Raw genomic sequence first — 25202 nt, 5'->3', positions numbered from 1 at the left:
TGACTCTTTGTCAGCTCTTCCAAGCTAAGCAGGCTGAGACCTGTCTGGTACTTGCCTGGGAGACCACCACGGCGCCTACCTGCTGGAGGAAGTGGTGCTGTGATACAGTGGTGGCGTAGCTGGTGCCCAAAGTCTGGGGCCCCGCTGGCTGTTCTACATCCTGGGCTCTTCTTGTAAAGGCAATTGCCCCTTTATTCTGTCCAAATCCCCTTTCCGCTCCTGTCTTGTTTGCGGCTGGGGATGGCCGAGGGGCTTGGTAAAGGGGCTGCGGGTCCTCTCAACGCTAGTTAAAATCCGACTCAAGTTAACTGTAGCCGGAACAAATGGCTGATGGCCGGTCACTGTCCTACGTGAAATGAGCCTGCTACGGCCACTGCCCAGAAGCCGCTCTCCCAACCGGCACCATGCAGCCCTTGCTGGCGGCCCCAGCGTGCCCGTCGGGTCGCTCTGTGCCACCAGACTCGCCGTCGGTCGAACCAGATGGAATTGCAGTTGCTGAGCAACCCACGGCGCTGTCTGCGAGTCAGGGGTTTGGGAGAAGTGACAACACACCCTGACCCACCTCCGTCAGCGGGGTTACGTTCAACCTTCCCAAAGTCCACCGCTTCCACTGCAGGCCCTGGTCCTCTGCGGCCGCTGTGTGGCTGCAAGCTGCTAAACGGCTGCCAGGCTTCTCCCCAGAGCCACCTGGGTGAAGAGATCCCCCTAGAAACCCAGTAGTTTATGAACGGAGCGGGGAGGTGGGGGGGGTGTTTGTTTTCTCAGGTGCAGGGTGGGATTTCTGGTCAAAACCAGACAGACACTCCCCCAAAATAACCAACAGCCCCCTGGCGAGGGACTCACCTGGCTGAACAGGTAGAGCGGGGCCTTGCACCTGCATCTCCCACGTCCCAGGTGCGTGCCCTGACCCCACCAGGCTGTTCCTGGGGTGCTCCCCCCTTTTCTAGCTTTCATGAAAAATTCGGACCGGTCTCAGTTTTGTCCCCATGTGGAAGAAACCCTGAGAAATGTTTGCAGGGTGGAAAAACCATCTCCCACCTCCAACTCTTGTGCAGAGTCCGGGTGTCGGATGCCAGGTGCAACACACTGGTTCATGGTCACTCATTATCCTGAGTGCGGGCACTTCTCAGGGGAATAGTCACTGCCCTTCCTGTGTGCTCGGCACAGTGGGGCTGAGCCGGGAAGGTGGATCCTGGGGGCAAGGGGTACCTAGCGAGAGGCACATGGTGTATTGAGACCATGGTGCAGGCAGGCAGGTCTGATCGGGGGGATGCAGTCTGAAGAGTGCGGGTGCACAATGCAAATGACCTGAGAGACCTAGGATTGGAGAGGAGGCATGGGCAGGATGGACCAAGGGCGCATGGGCAGGGGAGTAAGGATGGGGCAGGGCCTGTCTGTGTTCATAGAATCATAGAATATCAGGGTTGGAAGGGACCTCAGGAGGTCTAGTCCAATCCCCTGCTCAAAAGTGTTTTCCTTTCCTAGGGGAGGACTGGGCGGTGCAGCATGTCTTCCCCTCCCCAGCCCGCTGACTTAGCGTGGGGCTCCTCCGTGGGCAGCCAGCGAGGGAAGCAGAGCTCCAGGGCAGATCAAGGCAAATTTCAGCCCCAGCCCAACACAAAGCAAGTCAATATTTAATTTCTGCCAGCTTATTAAATAGCATCGATCTCTTGCTGGCCTGTGATCTGACAGCAGGTGGGGGGAAACGTGGCATTTGCTGGTGGAAGGATGGAGGGCTGGCTGGGGGGTGAGCAGAGGACACAGAGGTGGAGTTATGTGCCCAGTGCAGGGTGGAAGTGTGGGGGGGTCATCTTTGGGGGACACTAGGCTGTGCTTTCTAGTTCTCAGCTTGACCTGCTCCCCTCCTGCTGAGGAAAACTCGAGGCGTGAAAGGGTTAACCCGTCCGCGCAGCGGGCTGCTAAAAGAAGAGGGGGGTCATGCAGCTAATGAGCTGGAGAGATGTTGCCAGGTCAGTGTGATCCGCAAGCAGCCGCTGTCAGGCATGCCATTGATCTCTCTGGAGTGCTTCTGTGTGCTAATGATGGAGACGTCCTTGTTAAGGCAAGTTGGATTTACAGGCCGTTGCTGTTGGGCACAACCAGCCAGGCTGGGGCCTGTCTAAAGAGGCGAGTTTCTACCCGTCCCAGTGCCAGGGGGGTTACCCAACCTGCCCCCGACAGTGGGAATGGGGAGATTGGCACTGAAATCTCCCAGCTGTACCAGACACTGGAGGGTATTCCCAGGTCCTGAGAGAGGGGGAATTAGCCAGACTGGATTGCTCTGCTCAAACCCTGATGGAAAACCCTGCACTGGGCTTGTGATCAGTGTTAAACTATAGCATATTTTATCCATGCATCTCAAAACGCTTGAAAGGGCAGAACAGGTTCCCCATCGCTTTGTTACAGATGGGGAAACTGAGGCACAGAGCAGGAAAGGTGCCTTGTCCAAGGTCACAAAGCAATTTAGTGACAGAGCCAAGGCTAGAACTCAGGTGTCCTGGCTCCCTGTCAGGTGCTCTCTCCATTAGACAACACTGCGAAGTCGATGAAAGCTGCTGAAGACCCTGGCTTAGGTTTTGCCCTCTGTGGAATGTGTTTGGTCACACAGGGTAGGTCTACACTGCAATAAAACACCCGCGGCTGCCGAAGTAGGCTCGCAGGGCTCGGGCTATGGGGCTATAACATTGCAGTGTAGACATTCAGGCTTGGGCTGGAGCCTTTCCCCCTTGCAGAGTCTCAGAGCCCGGGCTCCAGTCTGAGCCACGACACTGCAATGGTATAGCCCCGCAGCTCTAGCCCCATGAGCCTGAGTCAGCTGACCCGAGCCAGCCACGGGTGTCTTACTGCAGTGTTAGATGTCCCCAGAGCGTGCCAGACTCTGTCTGTGCTTAACAAGCCTCTACTCCTGAGAGGGACCCCCGTGCAAAACCGCAGCCATCACCATGGGCAACAGCTCCCCTTTTCTGTTCGCAAGCAGCAGTTTGTAGGCACACCAATGGCATACTACCCGGGAACACGCCGGCAAAACATCCTGCCTTCCCCACACCTGCTGTGTGATATTTCCACACCGTTTTCATCACCTCGGGCTGGGTTTTCTTTCTTTTTCCATCTGCGGGGGGAAAAATCCCCTTTTGTGGAGGGAGCCAAAACACAAGGGGAAACTCTGGGACATGTTTCATTTTTCTTGAAATTGTCAAAGTGTGATTTCTTCCTCCCCCAGCTGGCTTTGCTGGGGGTACCAATATTTTATACAGCTCCCTGGAGGTGGGAGAGGAAAGCAGCTCGGATGCCTCTGCCATTCTGGAGTGGGTTTTCTCCAGCCAGTCTGGAGGGTGTTATACAAATACAAACGAATGAAGATTTATTTGGGAGCAAATGAGAATGGACTGCTAAAATTCCCCAGTGCTAGCAGTAGCCACTTCTCCTAGCAGCCACCCAGGTCGTGCCTCATGCTAATCGTGCGCACGCTAGAGACATCAAGGCATGCTTAGCTGCAAGTCAGGGCTTTCTCGGACTGGCTGGCTGCCCTTAGGAACCTTCCATCTGCAGCAGCTGGGGGGAAGGTTCCAACCCAGAGACGGGTCCCAGCCCCCTTATGGTTCTGACCTTGACCCAGACACTGAATGGGCGGAAGAATGGCACAAATATCTCAGTGACTACACTGTGGCTCGGGCCCACCTCCAGACGCTCCAGATCTCCAGATGCTCATGGTCTGATCCCCAATCCACTCCTGTCACTAATACTCTGAGATTAGACAAGTCCTTTCGCCTCTCTGGGCCTCGTTTCACAGCTGCCGATGGTTTTATTATTGCCCCATTTTATGCTTAAAGCTTCCTGGCTTAAAGCTTCCTTGCCTCCTGGAACCCCTGCCTCCCCAGAATCCTGCCTCACCCGCCAAATAAGTGAGCGCTCTGTGGCCACGAGAACCTGCCTCTCCCTCTGTTGTGCTGATTGGTGCTGGACAAACAGAACCCAACTGGGGTTGTTTCCATCCGAGCTTTCTCAGCTGTCAGCTGTTCCCCATATTAATTAGCCTCTGGTCAGCGTTAGTGAAAGGCTGTTGCGTTCTCCCGTCCTCGTTTGATGTGCTTAAGAAAGGTGAAGTGTCAAATCTGATAAATCCTCCTTTGGCCGCTGACAGCTCTTCCCTGGCGTGGTTGTCGGAGTGGAAAGGACGATTCCATCACGACGACACCATGTTGGCGCCCCAGGGCTCTGGAGGTGCCTGTTTTACCAGCAGCATCCTGTGGAGACCATAGACTCTGGCCTCCAACCCCCTATTGGGGCTGGTAGTTTGCAAACACCCGGAGCTCAGGGGGTCTGGCTGATGAAGTTCTGGAAGATGCTGCACGTTGGGACATTGACACAAGAAGTGACTCCACTCTGACCCTTCAAGTTGGGTGTCAGTAGGATCTTCCATGCGGCCTAGATCATTGCGCTGGTGGCAATTCAAGCAGCATTTGGGCAGGTCAGACCAAGATATGTGGTTTGGTGCACCAGGCAGATTGAAAACTTGGTACCTCGATTTCCCCTTCCCCCCCGCCCCGCTCCTGTTTGAATGAATCCCTTTGGATTCTCCCTTCTTCTGGGCAGTTTCCCACCCTCTTGAGGAGGGTAAGGAGCTTGTCTTCTGGCTAGTCAGATTCCTACTAGGGGATGTAGACCTCCAGCTGGATACGTTCTTCCCTGCAGCCTCTGATCTGGGGATACGCTCACACATTGCAAGCCGCTTTTGATCAGAGGGTAGGTTCCTGCCGTGTAACTTCTCCCAAAGTCATGGCCCTGTTAGCAGCAGCATGGTCATTAACGCCAACCCATGACTGGGGAAAGACCATAGTACTAGGCTCCGATGCCCCACAATGTGCCACGTTTCGTAAGTCTCTCCCAACAAAAGCAGCTTGCCAGAGAGCTGCGAAATGCCTGCTGGATTGTGACACCATGGCTCCAGGCATGGGCGGCGGGTGAACCCCCCATTCAGGGAGGCTAGCCCCGCCCCTTCTGCCTGAAGCCACACCCTTTGTTCCCCTCCCCTGGCGAAGCCCTGAGTCCTGACTGGCCCAGGCTGGCTCGCCCCCAGCCTGAAGCACTGGCCCCAGCCGCCTCAAGTCCTGGCCCATCCTCATCTCAGCTCCCACCTGCTTCGGGTGAGAGGCAGAGCAAGGGTGGGAAGAGGAGCAGCCTGGGCTGGGGGAAAAGCGGGAGGCAGGAGGGCGGGGCCACACCTGGCTTAACCTCCCCTTGCCTTCGCTACCTGCCGCCCATGGCTCCAGGTCGAGGTGCGAGGGATGGCAGGTTGTCCTGAGGGCTTGAGATCCTGGCCTGTTAACATTCCAGCTGGGTGAAGTTCACTGAATAGTATCGAGAATTTAATGGGCCAGCGTGACTTTCCCCTGTGGCTCAGAATTTAAAAAACAATCCCCTTCAGAATGACCGGGGAGCCGGAGGGAGGGTTGTGCCGTTCTCGCCTTTGCCAAGGGCTTGACAAATGACGGAAGTGAATTAAAGCTACTAATGCAGGGGGACGTGTCCCCCTTCAGGGGACATGTTCACTGGCTCTTTGCTCGTTAGCTGCGCAGGCTCTGGTGCAAACATCCCCATCGTCTCATCTCTTCCGCTCACAGACGAGTGCGGGGGAATCTTTAATGCCAACAAGTGGCATTTGCACTTGCCGCTCTCCGACCCCTCCTTTTGCATTTGGCTCCAATTAACGCAGCGTTCTCGGGCACGCTGCCTTTCGCGTGACAGCTGGACCTTTCCCTTGGTTTCTTTTTAATTACTCCTTGCCCCTTGGTGGGTGGCAGCCACGTCTTGAGCAAGCTTAGTCACACACTGAACAGCAAACCCCTGCAGACCGGCTCCGAGCCGGGCGTGTGTCTGGTTAATGGTGGAAGCTCCCCGTTCAGGAGATGAAGGAAGTTTTGCTGATGGATGCTGCTTTGGCCCATTTCTCTCCAGCCCTGCTGCCGTGGCTGCTTCCTGCAGCAGGTGTATGGGGGTGAATTTGGAGGCTTGTGTTTCCCAGCAGAGAGAGCTGCCCATGGCGTGGGCAAGTCCTTGGGAGATTTTTGTGTGTGCCCAGCTCTTGCTGATGCACCTCAGTTCCAACCTGCAGCCCCCTGGCTATGCCTGTCCTAGGCTGACGCGCACACAGCTCTGATGAGACCACTCAGTCCTCCCCCACGACCCGTCTGCTGTTCCAGTCCTGGGCTCTCTCCTCTGTATGCCTCTGGCCTCATCCGCAGCACCCTCTGCCACTCCAGTGCACCACATCCAAACCAGCAGCTCTCCCGCAGCCCCGGCTATACCAGCCCTGCCTTCCCCACCGCTCAGCTCGTCCTGCTCCAGTTCTGAATCCCGTCTGACTCCTTCCCTTTGGGATCTCAGCCAGCACTGGAGCCCAGCGAGAAAGGCCTGCGCCCTTGGCCTTAAACCTCTCCTGAGCGCCGCGGATCCATCAGCTTTAGCGCTCAGGCCTCTCCTGCGGGGCCAGGGGGGCACGTGTGCGGGTGTGATGGGGAGTCAACGGGCCGTCTTTCATCCCCACCAGCTCCTTGCGTCTCATCCCCTGTTCTCCTCATGCACGAGCTGCAGATTGTAGGTGGCCGGTCTGAGGCTCTCACAGCTCTGCACAGCCAGGAAGACACTGTGCTGCCCTCCTCAGCCTCCCGAGCCCTGTGCTTCCAGCAGGGGAATTACTCCCCGGAGGCAGGACTCCTTCCCGCTAGAGAGCAACAGACTGGCCCAGAGCAGCGAGGGGAGGGAGCGGTGGCTTCTTCGATCCAGCTGGGAGACCTGGAGGCCCTTCACAGTTTGGCCCAGCCCAGGGTAACCTGGCGTCCGATGTGTCTGGGGCCCAGCCCCTCACAGGATCAGGCCCTTGCAGTGAAAACATGCCGCCTCCTCCATCCCTGTTTTCATGAGAGAGTCACGTTGGGGTCAAGGGGCAAGATCCCCAGCGGCTCTACACAGGGGTGCTTCTGTTAGCATCACTGGACCAGCGCGGGTTTATGCCAGCTGGGATCTGGCCCACTGACTCCAAGGCACTACCCCAGTTTACAGCTGTTGCGGCTCTGTCCCCAGGGCTCCAGCTGAGCGATGCTGCGGGATACCAGCTGGGGATCTGTCCAGTGGTCTTGGGCTGCTGCAGGGCTCCTGGTGGCCAGCCTGGCTCTTTGTGAGGATCCCAAGCTCCCAACTGTGGGACTACATTGGGGGGGATTTGCCTTTTCGCACAACTCCTGTCCTGGAGAGAGAAATTGAGCATTGCCAGCCTGGTAGACGTGGGACTCCCAAAAGAGCATGGCCTGGAGCACCGGGGGTGGGGGCAGCTAGGAGCAAGGGGCATTGGAAGGGATGCGAGTGAGGCCAGGACCTGGAATATGTTTGGGGGTGTAGGGGGGGCAGCAGGTCAGGAGTAAGGGGCATCAGCAGAGCTGTGTGTTGAGAGTCTAGGGCTGGGACCGGAGGGGGGCTGTGGGGCAGGAGCGCGGTGAGCTGGCAGAGCTCTGTGCAGGGAAAGACGCCCAGCACTTGCTTGTGTTGCTCTTGGCTCTGGCTCAGTGTAATTTGTCCATGACTTCCATGAACACTCAGTCCAGGAACAAACTGCATTAATAAACCATGAACGAAACCAAAAGCCAGGATCCGGGTAGGGGACGTAAAGGGCAACCTAACGGCAACCAGACAAAGGCAAGACATCGCCCGGGGGGCACCTGGCTCACGGATCACCTGAATGCCCTGTCTGAGTTGCAGTCCAGGGGGTTCTAAGTAGAAATCTCCAGTCACGCCAACCCTTCTCTTTTATATGGGGGTGTGGCCAGTGCAGACTACCCGCCTCCTCCCAGCATGCATTGTGGCAGTACCTCCAGCATGCATTCTGGGAAACCACTGGCCGTGCTCTCGAGTTGAAGACGAGCGGAGCCAAAACTAGTTGGCTGCGATTAGGACAAAGGCCGGACACTGCTTCTGAGGTCTGATATTGAAGGACCTGCCCCTATGGCCTGGCCTGGGCCCTTTTGAGTGCAGTCCTGGTGGGGCAGAGGAGAGAGAGAGGGCACGGATTCGGTGGCAACGCTAGAGATGGCAGCTCTGCTGACGAATGCTTTATTAATATTTAAGGAGTGATTATGAAATGCAGCCACTTTCTCTAATAACTTATTATAGTGCATCTTATGAAATGCATTGGCTGTAAATTATTCACTGATGAGGCCTTGGCAGGCTGCTACAAAGCATATAATCAGATATTGACACTGTTTTAACAATTTATGGGGCGCGTGTGCTTAATAAGGGACTGCAAGTTCTTAAGAGCAATGGCAGCCGACCTTCCCCCTAAACAGCACAGGGAGATGGAGAACACAGTGGCTGGGTCAGCTAGGCTATTGCCTCTGGGGACCTGGTTATTAAAAATCCCTCTCAGGTCAGAAGAGCAATACAGACTTTGAACCCTTCATTTGTGCCCAGTTTGGATCTACGGCACATGGCTGATGGTGGCTGCTACTGCTTGAGAGAGGATCAGGCTGGAAATGACAAATGGGTGTTGGAGGAGGGGTGGGTGGAGGTGCATCGGGAGAGTTGAAGGGGGAGCCCCGGGCTGGAGTAACGGAGGGCTGGGGCTCCGGCCTGAGCCGTGCCGTGGGCCCAGGGCTGCAGGGGCAGGACTGGGCGGTGCTGTTGGCCGAGCGGAGGTTGGCTGGGAAGTGAGCTGCCTCCCCATGCTGCAGCTCTCCCCAGCGCCAGTCACGGCCTGAGCATGACATTCGCTCACCCGTGGAATGAGATGAGAATGAAGCGTCGCACTTGCCATGTGCAAAGCCCTGCACGGACACTGACGAGAGCTCAAGGAGGCTAATCCCAGCTTCCGGGGGAACGGGGAGTCCCGTGGTTGGGGACGGCCCTGGCTGGAGCCACACACGCATCCAGAGCTCTGGGGCAAACCCATGCAGCACCTGCTTGATGCTGTTTAAAGGCTGGAGGCCCAGGGTCCCTCCGAGCCAGCCATCTCCTCTGCCAGGCAGAAGCTAGGGTATCGCAGGCCATGCTAATTTCTATTAATACTTTGCACCTGTAGCCCTTTCCATCGGAGGTTCTCAAGGGACTTTACAAAACCAAGGGTAAGGCTTGTTCTCCCCGTTTTATGGGTGAAACTGGGGCACAGCGTGGGGCAGTGACTTGCGCAGCGTCACACAGCTGCTCCGCGGCAGAGCCGGGGGTCGACTTCACAAGGGCCAAGCCCCACATGCCGGGCCTAAACCACAACCCCACACTCCCCCTGCTTCCATCGGGGAAGAGAAACCTTGGGAGATGCGATCAGCCTTCAGGATGCTGGCAAGAAGTCAGTCCCGGGCTGCAGAGCGGGCTGGACACAGAGGAATGAGCTGTAGCAAAGGGGAGGTCTGTGTAGATTAGACTGCGGGACCTGGGCAGCGGTTGTTCTGGGGCCGGGGGGAGGTCGGGCCATGGTCTGCCTCTCCCTTCCTTTGCTGGCAGCTCACCAGAGAAAGTGACTGGGAGGGGCGGGGGGTCCTGCGTAGTCTCTCCCTTCCCTGCTCCCCCCAGAGTGTAACGCTGGCCTCGTCCCGATGCCTTCACACCAGCGCGCTGCCTCGCCACAACGGTTTGGGGCAATCCTACATGGCTGCCCAGCTCCGTTAAAACCTCCTCTGAAGGCCTCTTCTCTCGCTTGGCTCCACCGCCTTGTCCCTCTCCCCCTCAGCTCTTAGCCACTCGCCCGCTCGCTGGGTTTGCCCCCCCGGGGCCTTTGGCTGGCCAGTCTGGGAGAGACACGGGGGGCCTGATGTGCAGACTTGCTCAGCCTCCCATTCGAGCACCAACAGACGTGGCCCAGTTTCCAAAGAGGCTCAGGCCCAGGTCTGCGAAGGAATGTAGGTGTCTCAACCCCTGAGTTCGGTGCCTCGGTCCCTGATTGAGGCACGAGCGTGATCCACAAAACGCTCAGCTGGCGCCGAACTCAGCACGTTGGGTTCCCAGCCCTTGGTTCCCCTGCCCCAAGACCTACTAAAAATCTGGCCCCAGCCCGACCACTTGCATTACTGTGTGTGCACACGCCTCTCTCTCTCGCACGCACGCCGTCAAACTGGTTCCCTTTGTCAAACGTTTTTGCTTCGACCTCTGAAAATACTTTTTGGAGTGACAATTTCTGCAGCTCCTGGCGCCGGAGAGGTGGGGACCCTCACAGAGCATTATCCACGCGCCCCACAGGGCCTGTTTTAGCTCATGAGCTTGACGTCACCCCTGCAGTGGCGAAGCATGCAACCCCGTGCCCGGGGCTCGCTCTGCAGCGTGTCCACAGCACAGCCTGCTCCTGCCCAGACAAAAGCCTGACACTGAACAAGTGCTTCCTGATCTTTCAAATTTCCCTCCCTGCTTTGCTGTGCTCCCTGGCTGCGCAGTGCTGATGGGGTTTGGAGCGAATTTGCAGTTCGGTCTCTCTGGGTCACACCCAGCAGCCCAGAAACAGCATCTTCGGGATTCGAGGTGGTGGGTGGACCGGGGCCTCTCCAGGATGCGGAAAGCCTAGGTGACTGCAGCTTGGAATGAGGAGGACGCCTTAGTGTAACCCACTGCTCTGCGCTCTGCAGGGGGCGGGAGTCCGTGAGAGCCCCCGCTGCAGTGTCTCCCGCTCGACCTGCCGCCCCAGTTCAGTCCCGGGGGCTGGGGAAGAGGCAGGATGAGGTACAGTCGGGGAGATCTGGTGATGCGTCCTTCATGTGAGTTTTGCTCCTTGCTCAGGTAAGAACCTTCTCATGAGGGGTCCCAGGGCGGCCCCCACCATCTAAATCTAGCTAGCTGGCTTGCCCTACCCGCCCTGTTCGCTCAGCGGGCATTGCTCAGAGCTCGCCTTTAAAGCCTGCCCATCCAGTCTGGTGGGGTTAGTAGCACCCCACTGTGCCGGGTGCTGTGAGACGGGCCCTGCGCCGAGGGGCTTACACTGGAAACGGGTGGGGCAGACGCAGGAAGTGGGGTCACTGCGCTCCCCATTGCGCACTTGGGAACTGAGGCACAAAGTGACGTGACCAGGGCCGCACAGAGCGTCTGTGGCAGAACTGGGACACGAGTCTGCCGAGGCCCGGCCCAGCCCTGTAATTGCTGGGCCACCCTTCCTCTCTGGCCAGAGGGGGCGGGGGCAGGGGCAGGGTCTCGGGTGCCTCCTCCCCATAACGAGAGCAGCCTTGCTGTCTCCATCCCTCAGCCCGGCATGCTGCTCCTGCGAAGGGGTGGGGGGAGCTTGCTGGTGCCCTGAGGCCAGTTCTCTCCCCCACCCCTGCATGTGCCATCCTGCCGCTCCTCCTCAAAGCTGGTGCTCCTGGGAACGGGTCACCGGGGGGGGGGGGTGTTTGGGCACATCTCTTACGCAACTCCCCTGCCGGCTTCCTCTTGGCCTCTCTCCCCCACAGCCGCTCTCCAGCAGTGGGTCCTGGCTTGTCAGTGTCGTCCCCCCCCCCCATCCCATCTCTTCTCCCCTCCCCAGGAGAGCAACAGCAAGCAGCTAGAGCCCCCTAGTGGCACTGCGTGGGACGAGTCAGAACCGCACACTTCCCCCCCCCCCCCCCCCCGCCCCCACAACCATGTTTCCAAGGGCGGGTGATTTGTTTTCTTTCACGGGCGCGGGCGGCTGCCCAGTGGGGTTCACGCGAACGGGGGCAAGGAGTGACGGGCAGGCTCGGAGCTGGCATCAGGGTGTTCGCTGCGTGGCCAGATGAGGCAGAGGCCCATCGTCAAGGCCATCGGTCATCCAAGCAGGGATGACGCAGCCCCAGGAGATGTGGCCTGGCTGTGATGAACGTACAGGGGGTTCTCTGGGGAGGCTGCTGGACCTCCCCCCACCCCGTAGTTCTCCTTGGGTTCTAGGCCCCAGACTGGCTCAGTCTGGGCTGCCTTGTGCATCCTCTTGGATTACATCCTGATGGGTGGGCTTGGTGACTGCACTGCCCTCGCTCGGCCGCCCTGGCGCCGACTCAGGGATACTCGTGCAATGGCTCAGTGCAGATCCTCGCTCAGATTTGGGGTGAACGTGCAGTGATGGGCGTGTGTCCAGCTCACGGCAGGGGGCACGGGCTCCATCCAACCCCTCCTGACAGCAGATGCAGCCTGCAGAGCGACAGTCTCCACATGGGGCATCCCTGCATCCTGGACCAGGCCTGTGTTAGACGTGAGATCAGACAGGATCCCCGGGAACGGCAAGGAGGAGCGGGAGGCTGACTGGCCGGAGCAGTGGGGGCAGGTATGGGTGCATCGGTCTCTGTCCCACTGGCTGGCAGGGGCTGTAGGGGTCCCAGCCTGGTCCTGCCTTTACCCTTCAGCGCTTCCCCTTCTGGTGCAGCGACCGTCAATCCGAAGGCGAGAGCCGAGGCTGGGGTGCTGAGTGGTGTAAACGAGCATCGCTCCATTGAGCTGACACTGCAGCAAATGGAGCTGCCCCCATGTGCACCCGGAGGGGAGCTGCTCCTTTGGGCCATGGTGCCCCCGGCCCTGGAAGATGAGAAGGGACAGCTGGGCCTTTCCTCTGATCCCCAGGTCACTGCTCTGTCGGCTCCGAGGAGGCAGGGTCTCCGCAGCCTGTGCCCACGTGGCTTGGGGAGATGCACACCCTCCCCCCTTTGCATCTGATTAGTGGCTTGGAAGCAGGTTTGCACAGCCTGGCTTTGCTTTGTCCTTCTGCGTGTGGGATTTTCCTGCAGCTTCCCCACCCTGCAAGCAAAGAGGGGAGCGAAAGGGGCTGGATTTTGGGGGCAGCTCCCAGGATGTTCCCCATCGTCCAGGCCCCAGCTTCGATGGGGTGCGTGCAGCTTATGCAATGGAGGATTGGGGGGGAACAGAAACCCGCACATTCCCCCTGGAACCCAGGCAGCTACGTGGTCCCTTCTTGATGCACAGCAGACCCCTGCAGTTGCCCTCTGACCTGGGGCCAGCTGGCAGTGCAGACTCTGCTGAGCCACTCGCTGTGCTGTAAGCCAGGCGGGCACAGCCTGTCCTCTGGCTAAACCCTCTGGGGTTACTGTGTAGGGAGGCACAGGCCAAACTCAGCCCTGGGGCAAGCAGCTGTCACCCCCCTGACATCAATGGAGCGGCACCCGCACCCGCTGGCAGCCAAGGCTGGGCTTGGACCCCGCGCTGTCCTGCCTTCCTGCAATGTCGGTTACAGATCTCCACTAGATGGTGCCACAAGAACTGGCTGTATCGCTGGCAGGTCTGTCTCGTGCCTTCTGGATGGCAGGGCAGGCGGCTCAGGCTAAGGGCCCAGGCAGGCTGATGCGAGGACTGGAGGAGGACGTCTTAGTGTATCCCACTGCTCTGCGCTCCGCTGGGGGTCAGCCCCCTCGGGGAGGTTGAATTTACTCCCCCTTTGCCGGGGGTTGCAGCTTCCTGTCTTTGTTAGCAGCCCCGTAACGTGTAACAGGGCACGCACGCGGGTGCAAACACGCCGGCCAGCCTCTGGCTTGTGCGCTGTCTTGCTGGGGAAGGGACCTGGCTTCCTGGCTGCCTCCTGTTCTCACTTCCGCCATGAGGTTTGCAAGATGTATCCTCCGAATGGCTGTTTCGTGAGACCTTCCTCGCTCTGGGACACACACTGTCCTGGACCAGCAGCGGAGTCACCCTTGCTGGAGCTCTGCTTGCATCCGCCCTCCATGGGAGAGAACAGGGAGCAAAGGATCTCAGGAGTTCAGACCCTAATGAATTAAGTGCCCTCCTGCCTGTGGGCAGCAAGGATTTACCGTCTCTGCCATACAGCTGGGGAAACCGAGGCACATGGCAGTTGCCCAGTGAGCCAGTGGCAGAGCCAGGAATGGAACCCAGGAGTCCTGTCTTTGTTTTTTCCAGCTACTCTTCCGGCAGGCAGATCTTGTGTGCGGAAGGCAGGCTATTTTGGTTGATATGGGAGGACGCACTCATGGTGTGACGGGCCTTGGATCGGGGTGGGCCTGGGCTGCCTCCGGGTCTTCATGTTCTATGTTGTCACTCGCTTCACTTGTCTGCAGCTCATTACATGGGGCTGTCGCCTTGTTCTCTCCTCTTGGAAGGCCCCGCTGTTGTCCCCCGTGCGGGGTTTCCCTCGGCAATCCTGGGGCTGGCAGGAGATTGCTGCATGCTGGAGTCTGCCTGCAGGGGGAGCTCTGGGGCGGGGGCAGCCCCACCCGCCAGCCAGGTGCGAATCGTTGGTTTCGTGGATGAGATTTTTGTCTCCCTCTACTGGCCAGTCCTGGTGACGATAACAACCTGCTACTTCGTCAAAGGGAATCGCTCCCCCAGCTAGAGACCGTGATGTCTGTGAGTGTATGAGCTGCTGTGGTGTCCCTGGGTGTACGGGACGCCGCGGTCTGCTATGTGGGCAGGACACAGTGTGCGACAGTTACCAGAGCGACTGGAAACTGCTCTCTTCCCGCCTCCCAGCCCCCAGGGGCGCTCGGTTGAGAACATGCCTCCGTCACAACAGACAATCCCAGCCGGTGTCCCAGAGCCCGGCGGTGACGAGCAGAGAATCCAGTTTTGCTGCTGTAGCACCCAAGGCCCGTCACGCTGAAGAGGAGGTGGGGCGCTACCCCTAGGTGCCGGGTGGCTCGGTGAAGCCAGGATGTCTGGCTAGCGAGTCCCCCTCCTTCCTGCCCCATGGCAGCTGTCTTCCCCTCCTCCACCACCATAGGGCTAGCAGCAATGGGCAGTCTCCATTTCCTTTCTCCTGGGCAGGGTCCCCCATTGTACCCAGTAGCTGCGAACGGAGACTGCTGGGGTCAGCAGGTCTGTAAATAAGTTCTGGGGCGTGCTGCTTTTCTGGCCCCATTTGGTGGGAGACTCGGCCCTGCCAGTAAAGCTCTGGGGAAGGAAAGGGGGTGTCCCCTCCGGGGACGAGCTGGGGCAGCGCTGCCGACTGGGGCATCAGAAAGCGGGAGAAGGGGAGTTTGCTTTAGCAGCCCGTGATTCGCCTTCTGGTCCAGGCATGGGGCTAGGATGCAGGAGGCCAGGGTTCAAACCCCTGCTCTGCCTAACCCTAACCCTGGGCGAATCACATGCTCTGTCTGAGCCTCCATTCTCCGTTGGCTAAATGGCCATTGAAAGCCCTTGTTCTCGCCCCCTCAACCCCCCCCCCCCCCCACCCCTTGAACAGGGAGCAGCATTAATGTGATGAGCTGCCCGGGGGCTGATAAGCTGGGTGCTAATTTCTCCGGTGGGTCCTTGTTATTTTCTGCCCCTCTTGGGCTAGGCTGGTTTTGGTCCCAGAAAGACGCTGCCATGGGGAGTGGAACGGGGTGTTTTGTGCATGAGAAGGAAGGAGCCGCGCGGTGTGGAGGCACTGGGGGGGCTCAGCACTCAGCTAGGGCCGAGTTCCAGCCTTGGAGGGCCGGGGGGATCTCAGCAGGGTGACAGGGAGCCGGGAACAAGGTGAGCTGCACCTGGTGCTGATGTGAGCCGTCTTGTTGGGAGACTGGCTGGGTTTGGCTTTGTTTCTAGAAGTTCCCCCCATCCTCCTTGCCCGGTTGGGTTCATGGCTGGCTGGCCCCCTCCTGAAGCCCCCAAGGGCTGGAGCGTGGCATGGCTGAGGCTGGCCGGGAGGGTGCTGCAGCTCCCAGGGAAGGACTAGTTCTGCTTCAGCCCCAGCCCCTGCAGCTCGCCGGGAGGTTTGAGGTGCTCCTCAGGTGGGGAGATGAAATGGGTCTCTGGTTCAGTCCGTCCTCTCCCTAGATCACTGGGGAGACGGGATGCAGCCAGAGGCCTGGATGTCCCATCTCCCTCTGACGTGCATCTCTCTCGTGCGCCCCTAGCTGACATTGCCTCCTCTGTGACACCCCCCCCCCAGCAACTGGGGTTTGAGCACCCACCCTCGGCTCAGCCCCTGGCCCTTCTTGCTGCTTGGCGGCGGGGTGAATTCAATTGTGCTGTCCAGAGCCATTCCCAGAGCCAGGGCTTTGGGGGCCTTGCACCCCTTCCTCGGCGTCGAGTTCCCTGGCTCCCCAGATCTGCTGCTGGTGGCTGAGTCCCTGCACCTGCGTTGCATCGTGGCATAGCCGTGGGGAGAGCCGGAGAGGGGGCTGATGCTGGGGATTCTCCCCTCTGCTCCCACAGGCTCAAGCCTGTCCAGGCAAAGTGAGCAGAGTGGTTTTCTCCTATTCCTTCCTGCTCATTTGTCTCTAGCCCCAAACCACACGACCGCCGCTGGCACCGACCGAAGAGCTGAATGATTCCTGGATGATTCAGCTCCCCCATCTCCTGATGGGAAGGAGGCCAGGCTGAGTGACTAGCTTGACCTGTCTATGCAGCACTGGTCTCGTGGGACTGAGCATATCTGAGCCGGGGGGCTGGCAGGATCAGCAGATGTGCTCGCCATGCAGTGAGGACAGGGCCAGGATTAAAGGGGCCCGACCTTGCAGTCCAGCTGATCATCACCCATGGAGGTGGGCAGAGTCAGCACAGAGGAGGATGGGGCCTCGCGGCTGGCAATGCATCCAGGCTGATGTCCTCCTGCGTTGTCTCTTGCCCCTCTACGCCGCCCCTTTAAAACCCAAGTGCTAATTACACAACCCAGCCATTCCCAGCATCATCTGGTTTGGGTTTAGAGTGACTCATGCAGCCATTTGGCAAAGATAAATAGCTGGAACGGAGGTTTCAGTCCTTGTAATGGGACCATCCCGTGAGGAGGGTGACCGCGTTGGACAAGGCCCTACAGAGCTGGTGATGGGGAGGGACATTTACTCCTCTTCCCTGGCCAAAAGGAGGTTGGCATTAGGTCCCTCCACACTCGACCCCAGCTCCAAGTGAAACCCGTTCGCCCGCGTGGGCTCCCCTGGACAAGGAGGGGAAAGGGGGAAGCCCCTGCCAGGAGGAGAACCCCCGCTGCATCCATCCACGGAGGGGCATAACGGCTCCTCAGAAAGCGCGGCTCTGGGGCCTTCCAGGCTGGGCCAGGCCGTGTCTCCAGCCCGGCCACCATGCAGGCAGCTGGACTCGATTGCTGGCCTCTTCGTCCCAGTCCCTGCCCCGGGATGGACCAGCATCTCACTGCCCCTTTTCCTGCGCTCCCCTGAATGGCCTCAAGGGCATGTCACCTGCACCCATCCCCGGTGCCCGTGCTCTGCCTGGCGCAGTCCCGTCCTCTGCTACTGGCCTGGGGCCAGTACCCCTCCAGCGCCGGCTCGGTTTGCGTGACGAGGAATCCCGCCAGCCCAGCAGGAAAGGAAAAGACATGGGGAGAGAGGAAGAAAGGAACCGGGGGTGTGTGGGGGTCCTGGGAGCAGCCATGCGCCAGTTCTCCTCTCCGCTGCTCGGTGGGGCTGGATGGGTTTTGCCGACCGGCCCCGGGAGCATGTGTCACGTCCGCCCCCGTCCCTGCCCCATGCGGAGGCTTTGGGGCGCTGGGAGCAGGGAGGGGATTTCATCTGTCGCTTTTCTGACAAACCCCCCCCCCCCCCGAACGGCTCCTGAGCGAAGATTCCTAACCCTATAACTTCACACGGGGAGAGCGCCCCCTGCTGGTGTGTGCCGCTTGCTGCGCTTGCACTGTTAACAGGGATGCAGGGAGCGGGGTGGTGAGAGAAGACCTTGCAGAGGGTCCTGCGTCTCTTCCACATTCTCCCCTCCTTCCCCCTGGCTTGGGGCTGTGGCTGCCCCATTGACCTGCTTGCTGGGCAGGACAGAAGTGTCAGGGCCCCAGGGCAGCGAGGGGGGCGACAATAGCTGGAAGGGGCAGGGGCACGGACTGCAGGACACGGGCAGAGACACCGCAGGGGGGAAAGGATGGCTCTCACAGTTGCGGGAGAGCTGCTCGACAGCCGTGGGGACCAGCTGGGTGCCAGCGGCTGAGTTAGGGCCCGCCACAAATCAAGGCGAGTGTAAATAACCGGCTTGTTAAACGTCAAGCCTCAGAGTGGAGAGAGAATCGACTCATTCCTGACGCAAGGTTCCGGGGGCCTGCGGGGAGCCAAGACCCCCTCTGGGTTGGGATCGCAGCGATGCTGGGGGCTGTAGCCAGAGCCACTGGAGCAGAGCTGGTTTGGACCAGTGGAGAGTCCGGTGCTGGCTCAGCTGTGGATAACTGCCAGCACGGGGCCCTGGGTCTTGCTCACATGCTTAGGGTCAAAGTGATGGCCAGATTTGGGGCTGGGAAGGACTGGCCCCCAGCAGGGATTGGCAGGGACTCCCTTCCTCTGCAGCATGGGGCAGGGATTGCCGGCTGGGACCCCCTGGGCGTGTTGCCCCCCAAAAAGTTCCCTGCCATTGCAGGGAGCTCGGGCACTGGGGGCACCTCGGTCAGCCCTGGGGCCCACAACGGGTTAGGCTCCTGAGGGCTGAAACGTGCTGGTCTAACCCCACTCTTTGGGCTCAGTAGAGGGGTAACTGGGTGACCCTGTGACATGAACTCTGTGGGGAGCAGCACGCTGGGGATGCAAACGCTGGGGCCCGAGCTCCATCCCTAAGGCACCGAATCCGCTGGCATACGTGGCACGGGCAGGGGAAAAACCAGGCAGTAGCCATTAAAAGAATCTCTCCCCTCCTTCCCCCCCCCAAAGGGACATCAAAGGGGGGGGGGCACTAAGCAGCGTTCCCCTTGAGTGCCGCCTTCTGGGGCTGGGCTGGGGGTGTGGAGAGCCCTGCTGGGGATCCCACATTCTGACAGAAGTAGGCACAGAGGGGACTTTGGGGGATGGGGGAAGGTGTCTGAGATGGGGGAGGGAGGCGGCTGAGAGGGGTCAGTGCAGGCGGGTGGGTGGCAGGGATGATGGTATATATTCAGGGGGGTCTGGCAGGAGGCTCAGCGGGGACTGTGAGCATGGGGGTCCAGAGGGAGGCAGTGTGCTGGGGGTGAGGAAGCACTGTGGGGGCCAGAGGGAGGTGTGGGGCTCGCCGGGGGTGTGGGTGGCAGTGTGGTGCATGCTGGTTTGTGTATGTAACGAGGCTGGTTTTGGCGGGACCCAACGGAGAGTGCCAAGTCAGGACAAATTGCTTCAAGCAGGGCAGTCACAGCGCAAGGCTGGGGTTTTTCCACCTCCAAGGCAAACCAAACCAGCCAGACAGAGAGGACTTTGGTTTTACCCCACTGGCTAACTACAAGTCACACAAGCAATTCCCTTAGGCACTCCAGTTTCCCAGTATCACCGCCAGTGCCATTCGTTATGGGGACAGATGATTATGAAAACCAACACCCCAGTAAAAGAAAAAGGGTTCTCTCGATCCCAAAGAACCAAGCCCCAGACCCAGGTCAATATACAAATCAGATCTTACCCACAAATCATGCTGTTGCCAATCCTTTAGAATCTAAAATCTAAAGGTTCATTCATAAAAGGGAAAAGATACAGATGAGAGCTAGAATTGGTTAAGTGGAATCAATGACATACAGTCATGGCAAAGTTCTTGGTTCAGGCTTGTAGCAGTGATGGAATAAACGGCAGGTTCAAATCCAGTCTCTGGAGAACACCCACAGCTGGGATTGGTAATCAGTCCTTTGTTCAGAGCTTCCGTTTGTAGCAAAGTCCCTCCAGAGGTAGGAAGCAGGCCAGAAGACCAGATGGAGATGAGGCATCAGCCTTTTATCATCTTTTCCAGGTGCAAGAACCCCTCTTTGTTCTTACTGTGGAAAATTACAGCAAAACGAAGTTTGGAGTCACATGGGCAAGTCCCGGCATACTTTGCTGAGTCACAAGGCCTATCTGTCTTCTCTCAATGGGTCAATTGTATCGCTGATGGTCCTTAATGGGCCATCAAGCAGGATGGGCAGAGCTGACACCAACTTGTCTGGGGTGTCACCCAGAAGCACAGCACAAGTTTGAAATAGACAGTATAGAGCCGATATTCATAACTTCAACTACAAAAATGATACACACATATAGACAGTATAATCATAACCAGCAAACCATAACCTCTCCGTAGACCCCTTACACAACAGCCTTTATACAATATTTGCTGCAAATATATAACAGTGGTTGCAACAATGATCTATACAGTTACAGATTATGTCAATAACGTCACAGTGTATTGCAAAGTGGGGTGTGTGCAATGCTTAATTTGAGCCCCAGCGTCTCTGGACCTGGCAGTTCAGGGCCCCGGCACACCTGGGCCTGCCATGTCAGTTATGAAAGTAAAAAACATGCTTGAGCCCAGCATCTCTTTCATTAAAGCTTAAACCCTGGGTGCGTGGGGCTGTCGCAGCAGCTCCTCATCCCGGTGCCACGGCAAGCGGAGGCCGCCCGTGTCCGTGGCCACGTGCTGCCCATCTCGGGGAATCCGGCTGCCGATGAGAGCAGTGCTTGTCTGACAGGTCAGGCCCCGGCCCAGGGTGCAGCCGGTCTCTCTCCAGCCCAGAAAGAAGCAGCCTTGGGCTCTTCTGGGCCTGTTGCTGATTTTTCGAAGAACAATCCCTGCGCTGTCTCGCTCCAGTTCGCGTCTCCTCTCTTTGATGCGCTGCGCGGGGGGCCGTGGCTTTGCCTGTCTGCCTGGCCTCTATCCCCCCAGCCCCCCCGCCAGTCCTGCCGCCCCATGAGGGCGGCCAAGTTTGGTTGGACACATTCCTGGAGGTTTCACTGCATGACGTCATCTGTAACTGAAGGTGAATATTTAATTCCTGGAGACTCCAGGACGATGCTGGGGAGCTGGCCACCCTCGCCCAGTACTGCCGGTAGCACAGGGTGCTGGGTGGGGGGTGTTCCCCGTCGTCTGCCCAATGCCCCTCCCCGGCTCTCACAGGCAGGTGGATTCCGCCGAGGTTAGCAGGGAGCAATGGGGTCGCTAGCCACTTACACCTCCTGAGACCTGCATTTGGGGCCGGGGGCTCCCAGCTGTAGCTGAGAACAGGGAAGCCCCCCTTGCCGCCCTTCCGTGCCAGGTGCTCCTGGGCCATCGCTTCCCCCACCTAGTCCCCATCCCCACGGCAGTGCCTCTAAACCCCTGAACCTCCCCCTGCTTCCGGCCATTGAGCGCTGGGGGTCGCCTGGGACTCTGCGCCCTGGGATGGCCATCGTCGGGCCGGGGTTTGCTGTCCCTGGGCCTCCACGCACACCCGGTCCCCTCGCTGCAGGCTCAGTGGAAAAGGAATCCGTGGCTCGGAGAATTCCCAGGGCATCTGTTGGTAATTAACAGCCTTTATTCCCTCCCAGAGACTGCATATGCGGCGAGGCGATGGCGCCCGTGGGGAGGAGGGATCCGGGGATTTATAGCGATTTCCCCAGTGCCGGGGAGGGGATGGAAACGAGGCGGGCGGTTCGGTGAGCCGCAGTGGGCAGGCGCCTGGCTGGGGGCAGCCAAGGAGGGCTTGGGCTCAGCGGCTCCAAGCCTGGTTAGGGAAGAAAGATTGAGGCTGTTCTTGGACAGGGTGATAGGAGTGTGTGTGTGTGTGTGTGGACAATAACAGTGCCCCCGGGGGGTGAGTGGGAGAGCTTTGTTCATCTACACAGGTTCTTCGACAAGCTCCTCCAGGCCCCAGCTACGCTGTGTTGCTCGGGACCCCTTGGCCCATACAGCGCCCCGTGTCCGTACCCCGCAGTCAGGCCAGGCGTCTGACCAGCCCTGGGTCTGGTGCTTGGTTGCGAAGCCTAGGACAGGGCCTTTAGATCAGGCCCAGCTGAAATGGGGTAACCCAGGAGAGTTCTCCCCAGCAGGGGTGTGAAGCAACCAGCTCCGCTGAGCTCTTCCAGTGGGGCAAGTATCCCAAATCCCTCACTGCTGCCAGGAGGGCCCGGCGTCCCAGCTGCACCGGTGCTGGGGAGGTGCGAGCCGTGTGCCCGGCACTTGCGGGCCCAGGGGGTTCTCCAGGACAGGCAGGCACCTGCCCATGTCCTGCTGCTCCAGAGTCCTGTAGTGCTCCTCCCCAGCGCTGTAGCAATGGTTGACCCAACCCGCCCGTCGGATGGGACCCTGGCGGCTGGCCAGTCAGCGCAAGTTGCCCCTGCTCTGACAGAAAGAAAAGCGGCTTTGCCAGGAACTCCACAGGCAGCTGGCAGAGCGAGCCTCGGCATGAGCGGGTCTCTGGCACTGTAGTGGCACCTAGTCCTGGAGGATACCGAAGAGCTTCGCGTGGGAGGGCGAATTCGTGTGCATGGGACGGGCTGGGACTTCCTACACGGAGAGTATCAGTGAGCTGCGTGTGGCTGGGGCTGTTTGCTGATAAGAAAGGGAATTGTGATGTGTTAGCACACGTGTGTGTCGGCGTTTCTGTGTGAGGGGCATGGGGGTGTGCGGGATCGTGGAGCGTGTGTGCAGGGTGGCTGCTGACTGAGCGCCCCGTGATGGCCAGAGGTCACTCTGGTGCCCCGCTACCAAGTTCTCACTTCCTCAGGGCCCTTTGTATCTCACACTCACAGGTCATTAAAACATTCCCCTGCTGGGGTCCCACTTATTGAGGCCTCCCCTGCTGGCCCTCCACGCCCCAAACCCGTTCACTCGCTGTCTTTAGGGAGGGAGCCCACAGCTAGGTCCCCATTCAAAGTCTCTGAGGGCTTGTCTGCACTTAAAACGACAGCTCGTGTGGGTCAGTGTGGACACTACGTACGCCAGCAGGGGGGATTCGCCCCCGCAGCGTAGGTAAGCTAGCTCCCGGAGAGGGGGTAGCTAGGTCGATGGAAGAATTCTGCCGCTGACCTCACGCTGTCTACACGGAAATTTAGGTTGGCTTCACTGTGCCACTCGGGAGTGGATGTTCCCCCCTGTGAGTGATGCTTCAGCCTGGACCTGGCTGGAGCTCAGCCCTCTGGCTTCCAGGCCCTTCTCCCAGTCAGGGTCTCTAGCAAGAGACTCCTGCTCACTGCAGCTCCTCTCTGTCACGCCTCCCTTGGGCTCGGGGCGGGGTGGTCCCTGCAGCTTGTCACACTCTCTGCAGTCTCTCCACCCTTCCCTGAGTGTCCCCCCTTCATTGCAGCCTCCTGCTACTCTTTCTGGGGCAGTCACCCTGATCTCGGCCAGGTGTGGCTCGTCCTGTCACCCCAGCCCTCCGGCCCCTAAGGGACAAGCAGCCGCTGGGTTAGAGTGTGTCAGGAAAACTCTGATGGGCCTGTTTTCCATGGGAAAATGCAAGTCTGTCAAAGCCTAAATGCTTCAGGAAACCACATCGATTTTGCTGAAATTTGGTTTTGGAGAAGAAACGGGAAGGGGGGGGGGCGGGGGAGGATGGGTTCCGGCAATGTTGAACGGTAAACGTTTCGGTTTTGAAACCACTTTTCATTTTGAAATTTGCGAGTGTGTCGTATCCTCCTAGATTTCTGAAAGGTGAAACGGACAGTTCAGTTTTGTCAAAAACCACACATTGTGTTGGGCCCGAAACGAATGTCTTTTTCTGGAATTGTCTTATGCAGAGAACTTTGAAAAGCTCCGGTCTTGTTCCAGATTGGAGCGAAGACCAACATAAAAATCTCAAACTCCTTCAGGAGATGGACTTTCTGTCCTCTCCGCAGCTACAGTGTGAGAGCCTCAATTCATCTGAGGTTGTGTGTCAGTGGGGAGGGGGGTGTGTGTGTAGGTGTGTGGACAGTGATCATAGCATGTGTGTGTATGCATGCGTGTTTGTGTGCCTGTGTATGTGAGGGATCCAAGACTGTGTGTGTGTGTGTGTGTGTAGGCAAGGGACTGTGTGTGGGGGGAGGGTAAGGGTGTGCGTGTGTGTAGGCAAGTGTGTGGAGGAAGGGTGTGTGTGTGGGTAAGGATGTGTGTGTGTCTAGACAAGGGGCTCTGTGTGGTGGGATAAGGGTGTGGGGGGGGTACAGTGTGTGTGTGTGTAGGCAAGGGGCTGTGTGTGTGGGTAAGGGGGGTCTGTATATGAGTGTTGGGGGTAAGGGTGTGGGGGAGGCAAGGGTCTGTGTGTGTATAGACAAGGGGCTGTGTGGGGGTGGGGTAAGGGTGTGTGTGGGGTAAGAGTGGGTGTGTGTGGGCAAGGTGCTGTGTATGTGTGGGGGGGTGTAAGGGGGCGGTGTGTGTGGGGTAAGGGTTCTGTGTGTGTGTGCGTTTGTGTGTGTGTGTGTAGGCAAGGGGTTGTGTGTGGGGGGGGTGTAAAAGCAGCTGGACAGCAGCACCAGGGCGCGCTCAGCCTCTACCCTGGATTGTGCCCGTCTTTCTGTGCCTTGCTTTCGCTGCTCTCCAAGACACCCGAGTTCTGTAGCTCTCCTTGTGTCTTCTCTCCATCAGCATCTAATTATGTGTAAGCAAACGCAGTCTATTGGGAGCCCTTCCAGCAGGCACCAGATGGAACATTAACCCCCAAACCAGGCCTCTGCCTTGTTCCAGTGAAATGAATCCAATTCTCTGCACAGAGCTTTTTGCGGGGGAAGCAGGGAGATAAATATCCCACCGCAAACTGCCTTTCAACGACATTTTGTCTCAGAACCTGAATGTCACAAGCCCAGCAAGTGAAAGGCTCGGCTTTGATTTGTGTTTCTTGGCTGCTGGAGCTTCGGTTTCTTGGAAGAGGAGCTTGCCTCTTAAATGCCATGTTAAATTGTTAGGTGCAGGGCAGGAGGGGTAATTTTCTTGTCCTTTTTATGTTCTGTTCTTTATTATTTGTATCACAGCAGTGCCTAGGCTTTTGTGAGGCGCTGTACAGCACAAAGTTGAAAACAGTTCCTCCCCCAGAGAGCTTACACTCTCAGTAAGACAGGCAATGAGTGGGAGAAATCACCTAGAATTCCCATTTTACAGCTGCGGGGACTGAGGCCCAAAGAGATGAAGTAATTTGCCCAAGGTCACACATGAAATCTGTGCCTGAGCTGGGAATACAACTCAAGTCACATGGGTCCCAATCCAGCTCCCCAGTGGGATTAGGGGCTATCTCTGGCTCTCTGAGCCCAAGGGTTCCTGCTTCACAGTGTGTTTTGAGGGACCTGCGCCTCTTACCCCCCCCCCCGCTCCCATCCCCACTCCACTCCCTCTCTTGCCAATGTTCATTCACACCCACTAATCCTGTGCATTTGAGTAGCACCTTCCACTGAGCATCTCCCAGAGACTCCCCGCCCCTCACTTGCCAGGTAATCTGCTGCTGTTGTGGTCAGGCACAGAGGGAGGATGTGACTGCCCCGAGGGGGTCCAAGCCACCCAGGTCTCCTGGCTGCTCGTATTGTGCTTTAACCACAAGGCTGGTCTTGCCCATAGAACCCAACGGCCCCAAAGTTGGGGGGCTCCTCAGTGGTGTGGACGTGGGCTACCTTGTTTGGGTCGCAACCTCCACGTTTCCATGAGTCTGGGAAAGCCCCAAAGGTCAGCAGAAGTGCCTTATAAAA

General features: G+C 58.4%; 1 protein-coding gene across 4 annotated transcripts in view; it reads left to right on the top strand.

Annotated features, from left to right (window-relative positions):
• Nucleotides 1–25202, top strand: part of COL16A1 (collagen type XVI alpha 1 chain) — a 166166-nt gene that overhangs the window by 38789 nt on the left and 102175 nt on the right. The gene's annotated exons all lie outside the window — the stretch shown is intronic.

Source organism: Lepidochelys olivacea (assembly GCF_965140295.1).
Source record: "Lepidochelys olivacea isolate rLepOli2 genome assembly, chromosome: 19".
Lineage (NCBI taxonomy): Eukaryota > Metazoa > Chordata > Testudines > Cheloniidae > Lepidochelys > Lepidochelys olivacea.
Note: the sequence above shows the minus strand (reverse complement) of the source record. Positions and strands in the feature narration are given on the sequence as shown.